This window comes from Microcaecilia unicolor, chromosome 11 (assembly GCF_901765095.1).
Source record: "Microcaecilia unicolor chromosome 11, aMicUni1.1, whole genome shotgun sequence".
Classification (NCBI taxonomy): domain Eukaryota; kingdom Metazoa; phylum Chordata; class Amphibia; order Gymnophiona; family Siphonopidae; genus Microcaecilia; species Microcaecilia unicolor.
This window is the reverse complement of record NC_044041.1, coordinates 149,590,473-149,607,339: the sequence shown is the minus strand read 5'-3', so window position 1 is coordinate 149,607,339 and position 16,867 is coordinate 149,590,473. Positions and strand designations below refer to the sequence as shown.

The 16,867-nt window shown below is 46.7% G+C and overlaps 1 long non-coding RNA gene across 1 annotated transcript; it reads left to right on the top strand.

Annotated features, from left to right (window-relative positions):
• Positions 1-718: 718 nt before the first annotated feature.
• On the top strand, positions 719-15,909 carry LOC115479605. The gene is made up of 3 exons (XR_003943725.1): positions 719-729; positions 13,267-13,270; positions 15,840-15,909. It is a non-coding gene; the product is annotated as an uncharacterized LOC115479605 (long non-coding RNA).
• The last annotated feature ends 958 nt before the right edge of the window (positions 15,910-16,867 follow it).

Below are 16,867 nucleotides of genomic sequence, written 5' to 3'. Positions count from 1 at the left end.
GGCCATTGTAGCGGTAAAAAATCAGGCGGGGTCATTGGTTAATTCTAGAGAAGAGATTGCACAGATATTTGACGAGTACTACGCCAAGCTATATGCAGCCGGGCCAGCAAGTGAAGTACAAATAACAGAGAAATATTTGAGGAAAGCTGGCCTGGATAGGTTGACCGAAGAGGAGCAAGAAGGATTAAATGCTCCTTTGACCCTAGAGGAATTGAAAAGAGCGATTAAGGGGTTAAAGCTCCGTTCGGCCCCGGGCCCAGATGGTTACACGGGGGAATACTATAAAATGCTGTCCCCGGAAGCGTTGGTTTCCTTGTTGGAATATTATGAGGGTGTAATAGATGCGGGCCAGTTCCCACCATATGCAAACCAGGCATTAATTACATTAATTCCCAAGCCGGGCAGGTCACCAGATAGAGCAGATGCATACAGGCCAATATCACTTCTTAACGTAGATACTAAACTCCTGGCCAAAGTGATGGCCGAGAGACTGGCTGACTGCCTACCCCGTTTAATAGGTACTGAGCAAGTAGGATTTGTGAGAGGTCGACAAACTACCCAAAATGTTCGCAGATTACTTTTGGCAATGGCAGTATGCATAGAGAAAGCTGAGCCGACTTGGGTACTCAGCTTAGACGCTGAAAAACGTTTGATCGGGTGCAATGGGGTTACCTGTTTCAGGCGCTTGAACATATGGGTTTTACTAGTAAGTTTCTAGAAATAATTAAAGTTCTTTACTGTCACCCCACGGCGCGAGTACTGGTAAATGGCCTGAGGGGTAGTGAATTTAGAATAGAGCGGGGCACTAGGCAAGGTTGCCCCCTCTCTCCCCTGCTGTTCATCCTGGCATTGGAGTCCCTGCTGCGCACGCTGAAAGCAGAACAAACAGTTGAAGGGTGTAAGAAGGAAGAGGCTGTCCTACCCTGGTTAGGCCCCTAGAGGGCGCTGTACCCCCTAAAATGTCCAGGGAGAAGGGCTGGGTGAGTTACAAAAGGGAGCCAGTAAGGGGTGTATAGCAGGAGGTCGCTAGGACCGAGGGGAGTCCTGGGGATAGAAACAGGTGCAGCAGGTTATGGGCTGGGTCCTGTTTGGCCATTAAACACTTAATACCCCACCTGAGTGGTGAGGGGGAGAGCAGAGCTAGCAGCGGAAGAAGAGGGCTGGTAGCTGAAGCAGGAGGTCCCCATGTGAAGTACTGGCTGAGCCCTTTGGACTGGTGGTAGAACTGTGTGTTCCCAAGAAGGAAGCTGGCTGGGGGTAAGAAGGCCCTGGAGTATCAAGAATAAGAACTATGTGTTCAAGCAGGGACTGAGGAAAAGACTGTGTGTCTAGAACAGTGAAGAGGTACTGTGTGTCCCAGCTGAAAAGACTGTGTGTCTAGGGCAGTGAAGAGGTACTGTGTGTCCCAGCTGAAAAGACTGTGTGCCTAGAACAGTGAAGAGGGACTGTGTGTCCAAGATGAAGAGACTGGGTGTCTAGAGCTGTGGGCTACAAGGAGGGACTGTGTGTCCAGGGACTGAGATAGTACTGAGCCCAAATGCCTGGGTGAGAGGGCTCAGGGGGAAGAAATCTATGGATTGAACTGTGCAAGAAGAAATGTTTAAAATGGAAGATTGCACTGAGTAGGAAGAAATGAAATGGTTAAGCTGGAAGAACTGTTTAAGCTTGTGAAAGTGTTTTAAGCTAAAAGAAGTGTGCCCCAGAGGCTGGAATAAAGATGTGTATGAAAATAGCCTGATTGGTGAGATCTGACTATGTTTGCCTTTTGAGAAGCAGGTCACCCTGAGCAGAAAAGGGTAGTAGATTAATTTGCATAAAATCTGCATACTGAGAGCCAGCTCACCTTGAGTGAAAGAGGGACCTGGGATCCTGAGGTGGGAGCTTCCTCTTCACAATAGCCTCATCATTTTCACAAGGGGTCCAAGTAGGGGAGCAGTCAATAAAAGTGCTGGCATATGTGGACGATTTGCTGCTAACATTGACCAACCCACAAAGATCTACAGAGGTCCTGTTAGAACACATTAGGCAGTAAGGACATATATCAGGATTTAAGTTAAATTTATCAAAATCGGTGGTACTACAGATAGGACATGCAGGGGAGGGGGGAGCAAGGGGAGGGCAGATACCTTTCCAGATAGCTCAAGGTAAATTTAAATATTTGGGAGTCCTGTTTTCCGCAGAGATGAGGGAATTATATGATCTCAATATACAAAGACTGCTAACGGATACAAGAAATAGCCTACAAGCATGGACGGCATTGCCTCTCTCTTTGTTGGGCCGAATAGCCTTATACAACATGATCATTGCCCCGAAGTGGTTATACGTCCTACAAACTATGCCGTTGTACCTGAACAAGAAAGACGAGAAAGAGTTGGACAGAATGATTCAACACTACCTCTGGCGGGGTAAAAGAGCTCGACTGCCGGTGAGGGTACTATGCATACCAGCGGAATATGGAGGATTAGGACTGCTGAGTGTGCGGTACTTTAATGTGGCCTGTGGAATGAGACATATAAACGATTGGTTCCGAGGAATAAGTGACTTTTCAGATACCTCTGTGGAACTGAGTTTTACTTTGGGGACCCATTTCAGCAACTATTTGCACTCGACTGGAGTGCCCATTCCGCAGGTCCTGCAGCAAGTCCTGATTATGAGAACAGCAGTAGCGACCTGGAAATGGGTTAGTAAGATGCACCGTTTTTCAACAAGGGTTTCGCCATACTTACCCATTTGTGACAACTCGGCCTTTGCACCAGGCAGCATGTATGGGACATTTAGGAAATGGAAAAAGCGGGGATTGGAGTACCTGCTACAAGTGCTGACCCGGGAGGGGCGCATGAAATCGTTCGAGGCCCTGAAAAAAGAATACGGCCTTCTTGATGGAGAACGATATCACTATGAGCAGTTAAAACATTATGTGACATCTCTGCCCTGGGAGCACCTAGCGGAGGATGTCCAGGAGGAACTTGCGTTGGCTTTCTCCCTAGAGGCCCAGCAGAGAGTGCCACTCTCCCATCACCACAGGCACATAAAAGATACTTTGCCAGAACCGGATTATAAAACCCTATCTCAGCAGTGGACAACAGACTTGGGGACAGATGTTGCACCAGCGTTGGTGCGATCTCACATATTATCACTCAGACGGGTGACATACCAGTCTACACATTGGGAATTACAGTATAAATTTGTTTTTCGACTGCACATTCCCCCTAGAAGAGCGTTTATATGGGTCTGTCGTCCTGGGGGGAGTGCCCGAAGTGTGGAACAGAGGGTGCCAACTTAGGACACATGTTTTGGACATGCAAAAGCATAGAAGGACTCTGGAAGGCCATTATAAACTATGTTAACACAATCTGGCACCAGCGTTGGAGTTATGATCCGGCTCTACTGTTTGGCCAGCCCCAGCTGCGGCAGCCCTTGGCGAGGGGCTTTACAGCATTCGTAGCCAGAACCGTGATAGCTGGCAAGCAGATTATCCTAACGGAGTGGTTGTCTACTAACGCTCCCACCCTCCAACAGTGGCGGTTGAAAATGTTGTTAACGATGCGGATAGAGAGGGTGGGGATTGTTGACTTTGAATCACAGGCGGGGGAAAAATTTCAGCAATTGTGGGCACCTCTTTGGAATACGTTAACTCCATCAGCACGAAGTCATTTATTGAATGTATGAATAATGTGATATTAGTAAAAGGGAGGGGGAATGAGGGGAGGAGTAGGGGGGGATAGAAGGGGGGGAGGGAAGAAATGTAAAAATTCCTTTTCTGTAACAAAAGTAGTTTTGTTATTGTGTGTTTTGTTCGAATAAACATGATTTAAACATAAACCCTTGGCACATCAAAGGGGTTCCATCGAAACGAGGCAGCTCTGGGAGCCGCAGGCCAACTGCCGGAAGAACCAGTCTGGGAGCCAGAGCAGCGGCACCTCTAGAATTCTGAATGGTAGCCAACTGAGAGCAAACATCCTGTAACACACTGGAGATTCGGTTCATCTGGGTCTGCTGTTGCTATAGCACCTGGGCTAGGTCTGCCATGTCAGTCTTGTCCGGCGAACTCATGGCTTCGGCTTGCTGTTATGCTGTGAGTCCCTGTGCCCAGCGAAGCACAGATGAGACAAGCTCGGACCTGAGCTTCGCAGGATGGCCGAACAATCCTGAGACTTCACCTGGAGCTACCCCTTCCCCAGGGGTTGAGCCCCCAGGACCCGGGGACCAACAGGACTTCCAAACTCCTACCGGGAGTGGTCAGATGATAGGCAAGAGTCGAGGCAGGTAGCAAACAAAGAGGTGGTCCAGTCAGGCAATGGTCAAGGCAGGCAGCAAACAAAGAAGTAGTCAGAATTCAGGCAATGGTTGAGGCAGGCAGCAAACAAAGCGGTGGTCAGGATTCAGGCAATGGTTGAGGCAGGCAGCAAACAAAGAGGTGGTCAGGATTCAGACAATGGTCAAGGCAGGCAGCAAACAAAGAGGTGGTCAGGATTCAGGCAATAATCAAATCTGCAAAACAACAGGAAACACCACGAACTCCACCAAAGTAGAAGCCGAAGGAAACTGATGACAGTGTTCTGTTCTTAAATAGGCCTCTCATCAGGAGATCCCTGCCACAGCTGACAGGTGAGGAACCTCATTGGGCACACCCATAGGAATAAGCCTGTCAAGATGGCTGCCCCTCAGGAACTAATGTAGATGCTCTTCTCAAGATGGCTGACCTTCAGAAACTGATATTGATGAGCCTCTCAAGATGGCCGTCCCTCAGCTGAACCTCTCAATATGGCCGCCGCCAGGTGCAGCAAGGTAGGAGTGTAACACATGTCTCCATCACCATGATTGCAACAATGTCTAAGTTTGTCTCTAACATCAGGGCTTGCAGGTCATGAACTTTGTTGCTTAGACTGTGAGCATTTGTGGTCATCGCTTTCCATCTACGTTTCAGTGGCATTTTGTCTTCTGTTTAGTTTTTTGTTTAGTCTCACTTTCTGCTGTGTTGATAAGAAGTGATTTACTAAGATTGTTGTTTTCATTGCTTTCTTTTCTAGTGCCACATCTTGTCTTTAGCTTTAGCTGGGGGTGATCACTTGAAGTGACCTGACTCCATATGCCACACCCGCCATCTAGTTTAAATGCCTACAAGCATATTGTCTAAATTTCTCCTCAAGGACTTTTTTTCCTGCCACAGTGAGATGCAGCCCGTCATTACAATATACTTTTGTTTTTTCATGTATTGCCCCATCCGCCTATGTACCTAAAACCTTCTTTGTGACACCAGGCTTTGAGCCAGCTACTGAAATTTTCAGTACTTCGCAATCTTTTCTCTCCCTTTCCAAAGGTAGGTAGTACTTCAGAAAAAGCTATTGTTTGTACCAAAGGTTTTAACCTCTCCCCAAGCTCCTGAAAAGCTCTCTGTTCTGCAAGTGGGGCATTACTGGACAAGTCATTTGGCTAACAACATCAGTGTTTGTTTCCTTAGTTTTTTCTCTGATTATAGAGATTATTTGCTTGGTACTCCTGGTAGCTGAGGAGCCTGGAAGGCATTTCACTTTACATGGCCCCTTGAACTGCGTTTCAAAGTTAATGCCTCTGATGATGGAATCCCCTAGTAGCAACAGTTTCCTGGTATGAGTTTCAATATTAGTGCTAGACACCTGTCAAAGTGCCTTGCTCAGACGAATGATGGAACCCACAAGAGAAGAGTTGAAGCTGGATCAAGTGTTCACGAATGGAGGGAGTGTTTCCAATATCCAGGTGGGTGCCCACCTATGTAATAGTGATCATCACACAATATGGTTTAATATAAGGGCAAAGGTGGGTGGACGCACAAAACTCAAAGTACTGGATTTCAGCCATACTGATTTTGATAAAATGGGGGAATACCTGAAGAAAGAGCTGTTGGCATGGGAAGCCATAGAAGAAGTGGAAAAGCTAATGGCTGCTATAAATATTGCAACTGATCTTTACACAAGGAAAGAAAACAAAAACAAGAGAAACAGGAAGCCTATATGGTTCTCCAAACAAGTAGCTGAAAAAATAAGAGCAAAAGAGGCTTTGTCCAAGAAATACAAAAGAGCACAACGAGAGGATCATGGAAAAGATTATCAGATTAAACTCAAAGAAGCGAAGAGGGAAATATGGCTAGCGAAAGCACAAGTAGAAGAAAAAATGGCTAAGATGTAAAGAGAGGTGACAAGACATTTTTCAGATATATTGTAGAAAGGAGAAAAGATAAGAATGGAATTGCAAGACTGAAAGATAATGAGAATGGCTATGTGGAGAGTGATGAGGATAATGTGCTAAGCAGTTACTTCTCTTTGGTGTTCATGGAGGAAAATCATGGAGAAGGACTGCAGGTGGCTGCCGAGGGAATATCTGGGAATGGAGTGGATATTGCGCCGTTCATGGAAGAAAGAGTTTATATATAAGTACATAAGTATTGCCATACTGGGACAGACCAAAGTCCATCAAGCCCTGCATCCTGTTTCCAACAGTGGCCAATTCATGTCACCTGGCAAGGTCCCAAAAAAGTACAAAACATTTTATCCTGCTTATCCCAGCTTGAGAATCTGAAGGTGGACAAAACTATGGGGTCGGAAGGGATACATCTCAGGATACTGGGAGCTCAGAGAGGTCCTGGCAGGATCTCTTAAAGATTTATTTAATAGATCTTTAGAGACGGGAGAGGTTATGCGGTATTGGAGATGAGCGGATGTGGTCCCTCTCCACAAAAGTGGAGATAGGTATGTCTCATGATGCTGGTAGGAAAAATAATGGAGTCACTGCTGAAAGAAAGGATAGTTAACTTTCTAGAAGCCAACGGGTTACAGGACCTGAGGCAACATGGCTTTACCAAAGTCCTACCAAATGAATCTTATTGACTTCTTTGACTGGGTGACGAGAAACCTGGATGAAGGATGTGTGCTAGATGTAATCTACTTGGATTTCAGCAAAGCCTTTGATATGGTCCCCCACAGAAATTTATTTATAAGCTGGAGAGGGAAGTGACGTCACGGAGCTGGATGGCTGCCTGAACTTCTGGCTCCTGCACTGTCTTGCACCATAGACCTACCATCCAGGCCCATCCACTATAAAAATTGCAGTTTGACTCACCGGCAGGTAGTGTAGATACTGCTGAACAAGATGAGCAAAACACCGGGGTCGCAGCAGCGAGAGGGGGAGCGGCATTCCACCCGACAGTTGGCGAAGGGCCTTTCCCGCCGCGAGTCCCCAGAAACGCGGAGATCGTCCGACTCCGATACTGCATCCTCCCACGTTGATCGTCAAAGTACAGTTGTAAAAAAGAAAAATCATCCAAAGGACTTAACGAAGTGCCTTGAGGCGATTAGGGAGGAAATTAAGGCCTCGCGTTTGGAGATCCTGGAGCACGTGGACGCCATTAGCCTAGACCTGAGAGAGCTGGGTGGGCGCGTGGAGGTTCTAGAGGAACGAGTGGAGGAACAGGCTGAAACAGCAGTGGCGATGGAATCGCGAATGTCACATTTGGTGGAACAAGCAGAGGACCTACAGTATAAACTAGACGACCTCGAAAATCGGGGTCGTAGGCATAACCTGCGATTCCGTGGAGTACCGGAGAGTGGAGGCGGAGAAGATGTCCCTATCATTATACATACTTTGTGCGAGCAGATTTTGGGCGAAACTGTCGTCCCTAATGAGCTACAGATCGAACGAGCGCATCGGTCCTTGGGCAAGGCTCCGGGTAACAGACCACGAGACATAGTGGTGCGCTTCACCGCCTATCCTTTTAAGGAGCGAGTTTGGCAGCAGGCCCGAAAAAATAACACTCTGGAGTACAACGAGGCGAGGGTCACTGTATTTCAGGACCTATCGAATTATACACTGGCGCAAAGAAGGGCTATGAAGCCGGTCCTTGAAATTTTCCAAAAAGAGAAGATTGCATACCGCTGGAGCTTTCCCTTCGCGGTGTGTTTCGAGCTCAGAGGCAAACAGCTCCGGTTTCGCCGAGTCCAGGAAGCATGGCAGAGCCTTCATGAAGCTGGGTTAACTGCAACGGCAACGCCACCGATGGGATTGGCACCAGTTACACAAGCAAAGCTCCAGAAGTGGAAGCGAGTGGGGCAGAAGTCTTCGAAGTGAGGGACTTGATTTGGCTTGAGTAGCAATGGACTTGCGCAATATTCTAGCCTTGGGACATGTAACGCAGTTTGGACTCTGGACATTGCACCAGTGGTAATTATTAACGCTGTGGTGGATGGGTGTTGGATGAGTTGGGAACATGTGCGTTGGATAAAAGAGGATGTGGGTGTAGGATTGATGCGGGGGGGGGGGGGTGGTTAGTTGGGCCAGTGTATTACTTTCCCTATAAATCCCATTCAGTGCCGGCAGGCATTGTCTGGTGGATGGCTGGAAGGGGGGAGAGGGGTGGAATGGAGGGGTTTGGGGTATTCCATGAGAGGTTAGAGTTGGGAAGAGGGTGGAGTAGAAGGGTAGGGAGGGGGGAGGGGGATGAATTGTTGTTAGGGGAAAAGGTTAGAGACAATGGGGATATGACCTGGAGGACGGTTCTACAAACAGTGATTGAATATATAGTTATTTGGAATGCATAGTTAAAGCTAAAAATTTCGGTAACATGTTCATTTTGAGTTAACTTATGAATAATGACTTAAAAGTATTGTCTTACAATGTAAAGGGCCTTAATATGCCCCAAAAAAAGGCAGAAAGTATATAAAGAGCTGCAGCAGCTCAAACCACACATGGTCCTTTTGCAGGAGACACACCTTCAGCGTAGACATGAAAAGCTTCTCTCCTGCTCGGGTTACTCTGGGGTCTATTGTGCTTCCACGGAAGCTTCCAAAACTTGTGGTGTGGCAATTATGATTCATTCATCAGTTGGGGCACAGGTAATGGCAGTTAAGAAAGATCCGGGAGGACGCTTTATTTTTATGCATGTTCAAATTAAGCAAGTGGACTTAACGATAGCATCTGTATATGCCCCTAACTCTGGACAGGTAGAATTTTTGCAAAGGTGAAGAACTCCTTGGCAGGGTTTGTACGGGGTTCGTAATAATAGGAGGTGATTTCAATGCAGTTATGAACCCTGCCCTGGATCGATCTGGTTCTCCTAAAATCGATGGAGGGAGGAAAGAGGCACTAGCCTTAGAATCCATGGTGCATTCCTGGGACACTAGACTTGTGGAGGTTGACACACATGGCGGATAAAGATTACACATTTCATTCCAGAGTCCATGATTCATACTCGCGCATAGATTACATATTTGTAGATGTGGCATTGGTAGAGAGGGGGCCATCAGCGGGTCTGGGCAGCGTAACAATCTCAGACCATGCTCCAATATGGGTTACCTTGCCAACCATAAGAGCCGAAACTAAAGAGAGGAGATGGACCTTAAATACCAGTTTACTGTGTGAGCCAGAGGTGGAGGCGGGTTACCGAGCAATGTTGCAAGAGTACCTGGAGCTCAATATAGACTCAGGGCCCTCTCTTGCTACTATTTGGGATGCTCTGAAAGCTGTTTCCAGGGGTTACTTTTTGCAAATTGCTAGTAAGCGTGCAAAGATACGTAGGCAACAAATAACACGCTGCCTGGAGCGCATACGTCAACTTGAAGGTCAGCATAAGGTAGACAAGTCACCCCAGACTATGCAACAATTGAGTGGGGAACGGATGAAGTTGGACTCTATTTACTCAGAACAACTTAGTATGTTGCAGGCAAAATATAAGGCGGGAGCTTACGAATTCTCTAATAAGGCAGGTCGGCTTCTTGCAATAAAATTGCGCAGGCAAAAAGTAGATAGAACGGTGCAGAAAATGCGTGACGAGCACAATACGGAGTTATTTACATCTGAGCAGATCCGTAATCGTTTTGCGGAATTTTACACAACACTATATGCCCAGGAGATCCATCCAACTAAGGAGGATATTGAGGAATATCTGGAGAAATTGTCCGCTATCTCCATTGGCAGGTAGTCACAGGGATTTGCTTGAAGAGGCAGTTACGTCACTTGAGGTACAGACGGCCATTAAAGGCCTACCAGCAAATAAATCCCCTGGGTTGGATGGGCTTCCCAACGAATTTTATAAGAAGTTTGCTCCTGAGCTGGCCCCGTTGCTTGCAGACCTCTTTAATCAGGTGGGAGGTGGAGGGGTGTTGCCCCTTTCAATGATGGAGGCATGGATCGCGGTGGTGCCCATGCCGGACAAGGACCCAGCGGATTGTGGTTCATATCGGCCAATTTCGGTCCTGAATGCAGATGTCAAATTCTGGCAAGGTTCTGGCAAATAGACTTGGACCTATAATGCCGACGCTCATTCACCCAGATCAGGTGGGATTTGTGGCCCATCGTAAGGCCATGGACAATATTAGACGTACTCTAGACCTCATGTTTTTTGCGAAGAGAAACCAAAAGCCGTTATGCCTTCTTAGTCTAGACGCTGAAAAGGCTTTCGATAGAGTCCACTGGCCTTTTATGTATAGGTATTGGAGGTTATGGGTTTGGTGACAATTTAGGCGGTGGATTAAGGCATTTTATGTAGCTCCTAGGGCGTGTGTCAGAGTGAATGGGAGTAACTCCGCCCTGTTTACTTTGCACAGAGGGACAAGACAAGGGTGCCCGCTCTCGCCGCTATTGTTTGCTATGGTCATTGAACCATTTGCAGGCAAGAGTGCGGGCAGACCCGGGCATTTCGGGGCCCGAATAGCGGACACTATGCATAAGATGGCCCTTTTGCAGACGACATTTGTTGTATGTTACTCGCCCTGAGACCGCTTTCCCTACTTTAATGCACCTTATGAAGGACTATTCAGCTGTGTCGGGGTTTAAGGTCAACATGACCAAGTCAGAAGCGTTGAATGTTACGCTCCCGACAAATGTGGTGGCCTCTCTGAAATCATCGACTCCTTTCAGATGGGCATCTAAGCGTATCAAATATCTGGGGGTTAATATACCATCTGATCTTTCTGAACTATTCGCAGCTAACTATATGGGACTGGTTAGTAAGATAAAGGCAGACCTGGAAAGATGGGGGGGATCAGGAATTTTCTTGGTTTGGGCGGATAGCAATAGTTAAAATGAACGTGCTGCCGAGGTTGCTATACTTGTTTCAAGCGCTGCCTGTGATGATGCCCAGGCGTTTCCTTGCTTCCTTACAGGATTCCATAATGCGTTTTGTCTGGGCAGGCAGGCGTCCGCGTTTAGCACGTAAGCTTCTCTATCAAGAAAAGAGGGGGATTGGGTGTCCCCAATCTTATCTGGTATTATAGGGCTGCCCAGGGGAAGGCTGCTATTGAATGGTACCAGGAATACCCTGATAGACAGTGGGTTGTTTATGGAACAGCATTCCTTGGGATCGATGCCATTGGGGGCGCTTATGTGGGTGCCTAAGAGTTTTGGGAGATAGGGGAGGGGGTGTGTCCGTCCATGTGTGTCACCTTTCACTACTGGGATAGTCTATTTCCTAAGGGGCAATGTGTCCTTACAAGGATGTCACCTATAGCATTCAACCCATTGTTCTTGCCTGGGACTGAAGTTGGACCGTTTACACGGTGGTATAAAGGGGGGTTGAAGACCTGGGGCCAATTAATAGAAAAGGATTCAATATTGTCATTTACGACGCTGCAGGCCCGATACACTGTCGGGGATGGAGATGAATTTGCATATCATCAACTTAAACATCTCCTTACAACAAAAGCGATCAGTCAGGTCTTTCAACGGGAAACATTAGAATTGGAAGAGATCTGTGCTAAGTCTGTTTCTTCCAGGGGATTGATTGGCCGTATATATAGAAGCATTAATGCGCAGGTTGCTCGTTATACTCTACACAGGACTAGTTGGGAGCGGGAGCTGGTGTGGCCCTGGAGGGGACCGAGTGGGAGAGAATAGAAAGGGGGGCGATAGGTGTGTCTGTACATGTGCCCCTTAAGGAGAATGCGGTGAAGGTATTGTTTCGGTGGTATCTTACTCCGGACCGTAATCCGGCGCATTTTCCTGGTACATCGGGCTTGTGCTGGAGAGGATGTGGTCAGCAGGGACTATGGGTCACATGTGGTGGAGCTGTATCAAAGTACGAGCATACTGGAAATCAGTTCAGAGCAGGTTGCAGAATTGGGTGGGATGTGCAGTTCCATGGTCCCCTGAGTTTTTCTTGTTTACTGCAAAGATGGTGGGCTTAAAACTGCATCAGCGGATCTTGGGCGGCAGGCATTAGTGGCAGCAAAGATAGTCATAGCATCTCATTGGAACAGACAGGGGTCCCTTCAATCAAAAATGGCATTCATAAGCTGAATATATCGTGAGATGGAGCGTTGCTTGCTGAAATGAAAACACCAGCTAAATAGATGGCAATCCTTTTGGGAACCGTTTTCCAATGATTAAGCATAATGGTCTAACCTGTTAACTGTATAAAAAAAAAAAAAAAGATATGGTAATGATTGGGAGGGTGTGGGTGGCAGGGGAGGGGGGGTAGTTGGGGGGAAGGAGGTCTTATTGATAAGTAAAACTATAGAAAATGTACTTTAAAACATTGAAGTTTATAGAGGTTCAAATATGATGTTATTGGATGGCGTATTGGAATGAATAAGGAATTTTACATTTGCATGTTTAAAAATATTGGTAGTTCACTTTGTTTGATATGTATGAGGCAATATTGTACCGTTGTCCTGTTCAATAAAGACTTCATGCAAATAAAAAAAAAAAAAGAAATTTATTTATAAGCTGAGAAGGCTGAACTTAGGAACAAAAGTGGTGAACTGGATAGGAAACTGGTAGAGGGTGGTGTTACATAGAATCTGCTCGGAGGAAAGAATGGTGAGCAATTGAATTCCTCAGGGGTCAGTGCTGGGGCCAATTCTATTTAATATATTTGTGAGAGATATTGCTGAAGGGTTGGAAGAAAGGTTTGCCTTTTTTGCTGATGACAGGAAGATAGCCAATAGAGTGGATACCCTGGAGGGAGTAGAAACAATGAGAAGGGATCTCCAAACATTAGAAGAATGGTCGAAGGTCTGGCAGTTAAAATTTAATCTCAATTCTAGTAGGGGATATACATGCAATAGGAAGTACCCTTGCCCTTTATATTACATTGAGCATACTAACTGACGTTTAAAGCAGAGACTTGCAGAGCACGTCAGTAATTTTAGAATCTGTAAAAAGGATGTCCCTTTAGTAGCTCATTGGGCTTCATGTAAACACACTCTAGAGGATTTGAAATGTGTTGTGTTAGTGCAGTTGCCCACCCCTGAAGGGGGAGGAGGAGGAGATATTACTGCTGGGTTGTTGGCTGTTGAGCAGTGTTATATCTTTCAGTGGGACACTGTGACCCCTAGAGGGCTCAATCTGGAAACTGAATGGATTTGAGATTCTGTTCCTTTAAGTTAAGGGTGTTTCCTCTTCACTGTTTGGTATTTAGCTCATTGCCCTGCGATGTGGTTTATGAGTTGGAAGCTTGGAGGCAGGGCTTGGATTCCCTGCCTGGACATTTGTCCCGTTGGTGAGTAGCTGTTAAAATGTATGATTCATGAGAGTCGTATTTATATGAAGATTGATTGTTATTTATGTGATTGAGTTTGGATTTTTTTGTTGGTATGTTATAGGCTGGGGAACTTCGGAGTACACCAACGTTGTTGGTTTAATTATCTATCCTTGGAAGCCTCTCACTTGCCTGAAACGAGTTAAAATTTAATGCCAAGAAGTGCAGAGTGATGCACTTGGGGCATAGAAACCCAAAGGAGAGACACTGGATAGGAGGGTAGAGATTAGTAAGCTCAACTCAGGAGATGGTGTCTGAGGATATGAAGATGAAGAAACAATGCGACAAGGCGGCGGCCATGGCCAGAAGGATGCTAGACTGCATAGAGAGGGGTATAACCAGCAGAAGAAAGGAGGTGTTGATGCCCCTCTACAAGTCGTTGGTGAGGCCCCTTTTGGAGTATTGTGTTCAGTTTTGGAGGCCGTATCTTGCTAAAGATCTAAAAAGACTGGAAGCAGAGCAAAGAAAAGCTACAAAAATGGTATTGGATTTGCGTTTCAAACCATTTGAGAAGAGGCTTGCTGACCTGAACATGTTTACCTACTACTACTACTACTAACAAACATTTCTAAAGCGCTACTAGGGTTACGCAGCACTGTACAATTTAAACATAGAAGGACAGTCCCTGCTCAAAGAGCTTACAATCTAAAAGACAAGAGAACAATCTAAAGACAAGTGAACAATCTAGAGGACGAGTGAACAGTTAATCTGATAGGGTGGATAGATTTGGGCATTTTATATTTCTCGAGCGGTTAGGCGCCGAAGGCAGCATTGAAGAGGTGAGTTTTAAGCAGAGATTTGAAGATGGGTAGGGAGGGGGCATGGCGTATGGGTAAAGGAAGATTGTTCCAGGCATAGGGTGAGGCAAGGCAGAATGAGCGGAGCCTGGAGTTGGCAGTGGTGGAGAAGGGTACTGAGAGAAGGGCTTTGTCCTGTGAGCGGAGGTTGCGGGCGGGAACATAGGGGGAGATGAGGGTGGAGAGGTAGTGAGGAGCCGCAGACTGAGTGCATTTGTAGGTAAGGAGGAGGAGCTTGAATTGTATGCGATATCTCATCGGAAGCCAATGAAGTGATTTGAGGAGAGGGGTGATATGAGTATATCGGTTTTGGCGGAATATAAGACGTGCAGCAGCGTTCTGAACGGATTGAAGGGGGGATAGATGGCCGAGTGGGAGGCCGGTGAGGAGTAAGCTGCAGTAATCAAGGCGAGAGGTAATGAGAGCGTGGACGAGAGTTCTGGTGGTATGCTCAGAGAGGAAAGGGCGAATTTTGCTGATGTTGAAGAGGAAGAAGCGACAGGTCTTGGCAGTCTGTTGGATATGCACAGAAAAGGAGAGGGAGGAGTCGAAGATGACTCCGAGGTTGCGGGCAGATGGGACGGGGAGGATGAGGGTGTTATCAACAGAGATAGAGAGTGGAGGAAGAGGAGAAGTGGGTTTAGGAGGAAAGACGAGGAGCTCGGTCTTGGACATGTTCAGCTTCAGGTGGAGGAAAGGAGAAACAGGGTGACATGATACAGACGTTCAAATATTTGAAAGGTATTAATCCGCAAACAAACCTTTTCCGGTGACAGTAAGGCGGTAGAACCAGAGGACATGAATTGAGGTTGAAGGGGTAGACTCAGGAGTAATGTCAGGACGTATTTTTTCTTGGAGAGGGTGGTGGATACATGGAATGCCCTCCCGCAGGAGGTGATGGAAATGAAAACAGTAATGGAATTCAAACATACATGGGATAAATACAAAGGAATCCTGTTTAGAAGGAATGGATCCAAAGAATCTTAGCGGAGATTGGGTGGCAACACTGGTAATTGGGAAGCAAAACCAGTTCTGGGCAGACTTCTACGGTCTGTGTCCTGATCGTGACTGAATAGATACGGATGGGCTAGATTGTAAATTTTAAGGGGCTTTGACGTTAGCTTCAGAAATTTTAGTACAAGAACAGTGCTGGGCAGACTTCTACGTCTGTGCCCTGAAAATGGTAAGGACAAATCAAATTTGGGTATACATATAAAGTATCGCACACCATGTAAAATGAGTTTATCTTGTTGGGCAGACTGAATGGACTGTACAGGTCTTTATCTGCCGTCATTTAGTATGTTACTATGTTACTAATTGGGTTTCTGCCAGGTACTTGTGACCTGGATTGGTCACTGCTGGAAGCAGGATACTGGGTTAGATGAACCATTGGTCTGACCCAGTATGGCTATTCTTATGTTCTTACCCACCCGGTAGCCCTACTGCTCTTTTCTAAAAGAGCCTCCTTGATTACCTAAAAGACATTGGGCACCCCAGAGAAATAGCTGCAGCAGGGGTCACGTCAGCCACAGAAGAGAAGGTGATCAGAAGTGACCTTCCATTGGGAATGTAGCTCACATTAGGGCCTGTGATGTACTCTAGGAAGTCAGTACATATTTGGGGGGGGGGGGGGGGGGGGCTTCTTTACTGTAGCACTGCCCAGGGAAGGGAACATTGATACTTTTGTGTTAATTGACATCTGCAAGGTGTTACAGCATAACCTAGGCTGCCCCCAGTCAGGGAGGCCCATCAGGTCTGTGTATCTAGAAAGGTACAATGTCTCTCAACTCACTGCTAAGAATTGTAGCAAAACGCTCTGTACCGTTACCCTCACTTGAATCACTGTCACACCACATCACAATTGTCAGGGTGTACGTTGTAGTAGGTCTCTGGAGTAATGTGTGTTTTTGAACACATAACAGCTTTCACACATTTTATGGCTGCTAATGCCCCGCAGGAACACGTGTATTCCATCGGTTAGGGCACGCTAGCAGCCAGCTCCATAATTCCAGCACTTGGGAGTACGTGAGGTCATACGGGTCATGATCTATAATGGTTATGAACTCCACATAATGATAACAACACAATTCCTATGTCAAGCTCTGGACACTGCATTCTTGAACCCACAATCACAACAGAAAAACTTGTGTAGCCCTCATTGTAGCCACTGTTTGTAGCTTCTGAGATGTAGCTGACCTAGGTTTGCACGTGTCGCGTCCCTCACCTGTTCCCGTTCGGCGCTCCTCCCGATCGGTCCACTCCTCAGCTCCGCCTTAGTGAAGGCGAGCGTCGACCATGCTGGCCAGGTCGACGCCTCTCTCCCCGATCCGCTGGCTCCTCCAGCCTTCGGGGTAGGGTCGGCACCTTGCTCTGGCAGTCATTCGGAATGCCGGCCATCTTGTCCGCGCCGGCGTTCCTGGGAAGCTCCTCTTACTGTCTTACTGTGGATTAAAAACTGGTTGAAAGATAGGAAACAGAGAATAGGGTTAAAAGGTCAATATTCGCAATGGAGAAGGGTAGTTAGTGGGGTCCCTCAGGGATCTGTGCTGGGACCTTTGCTTTT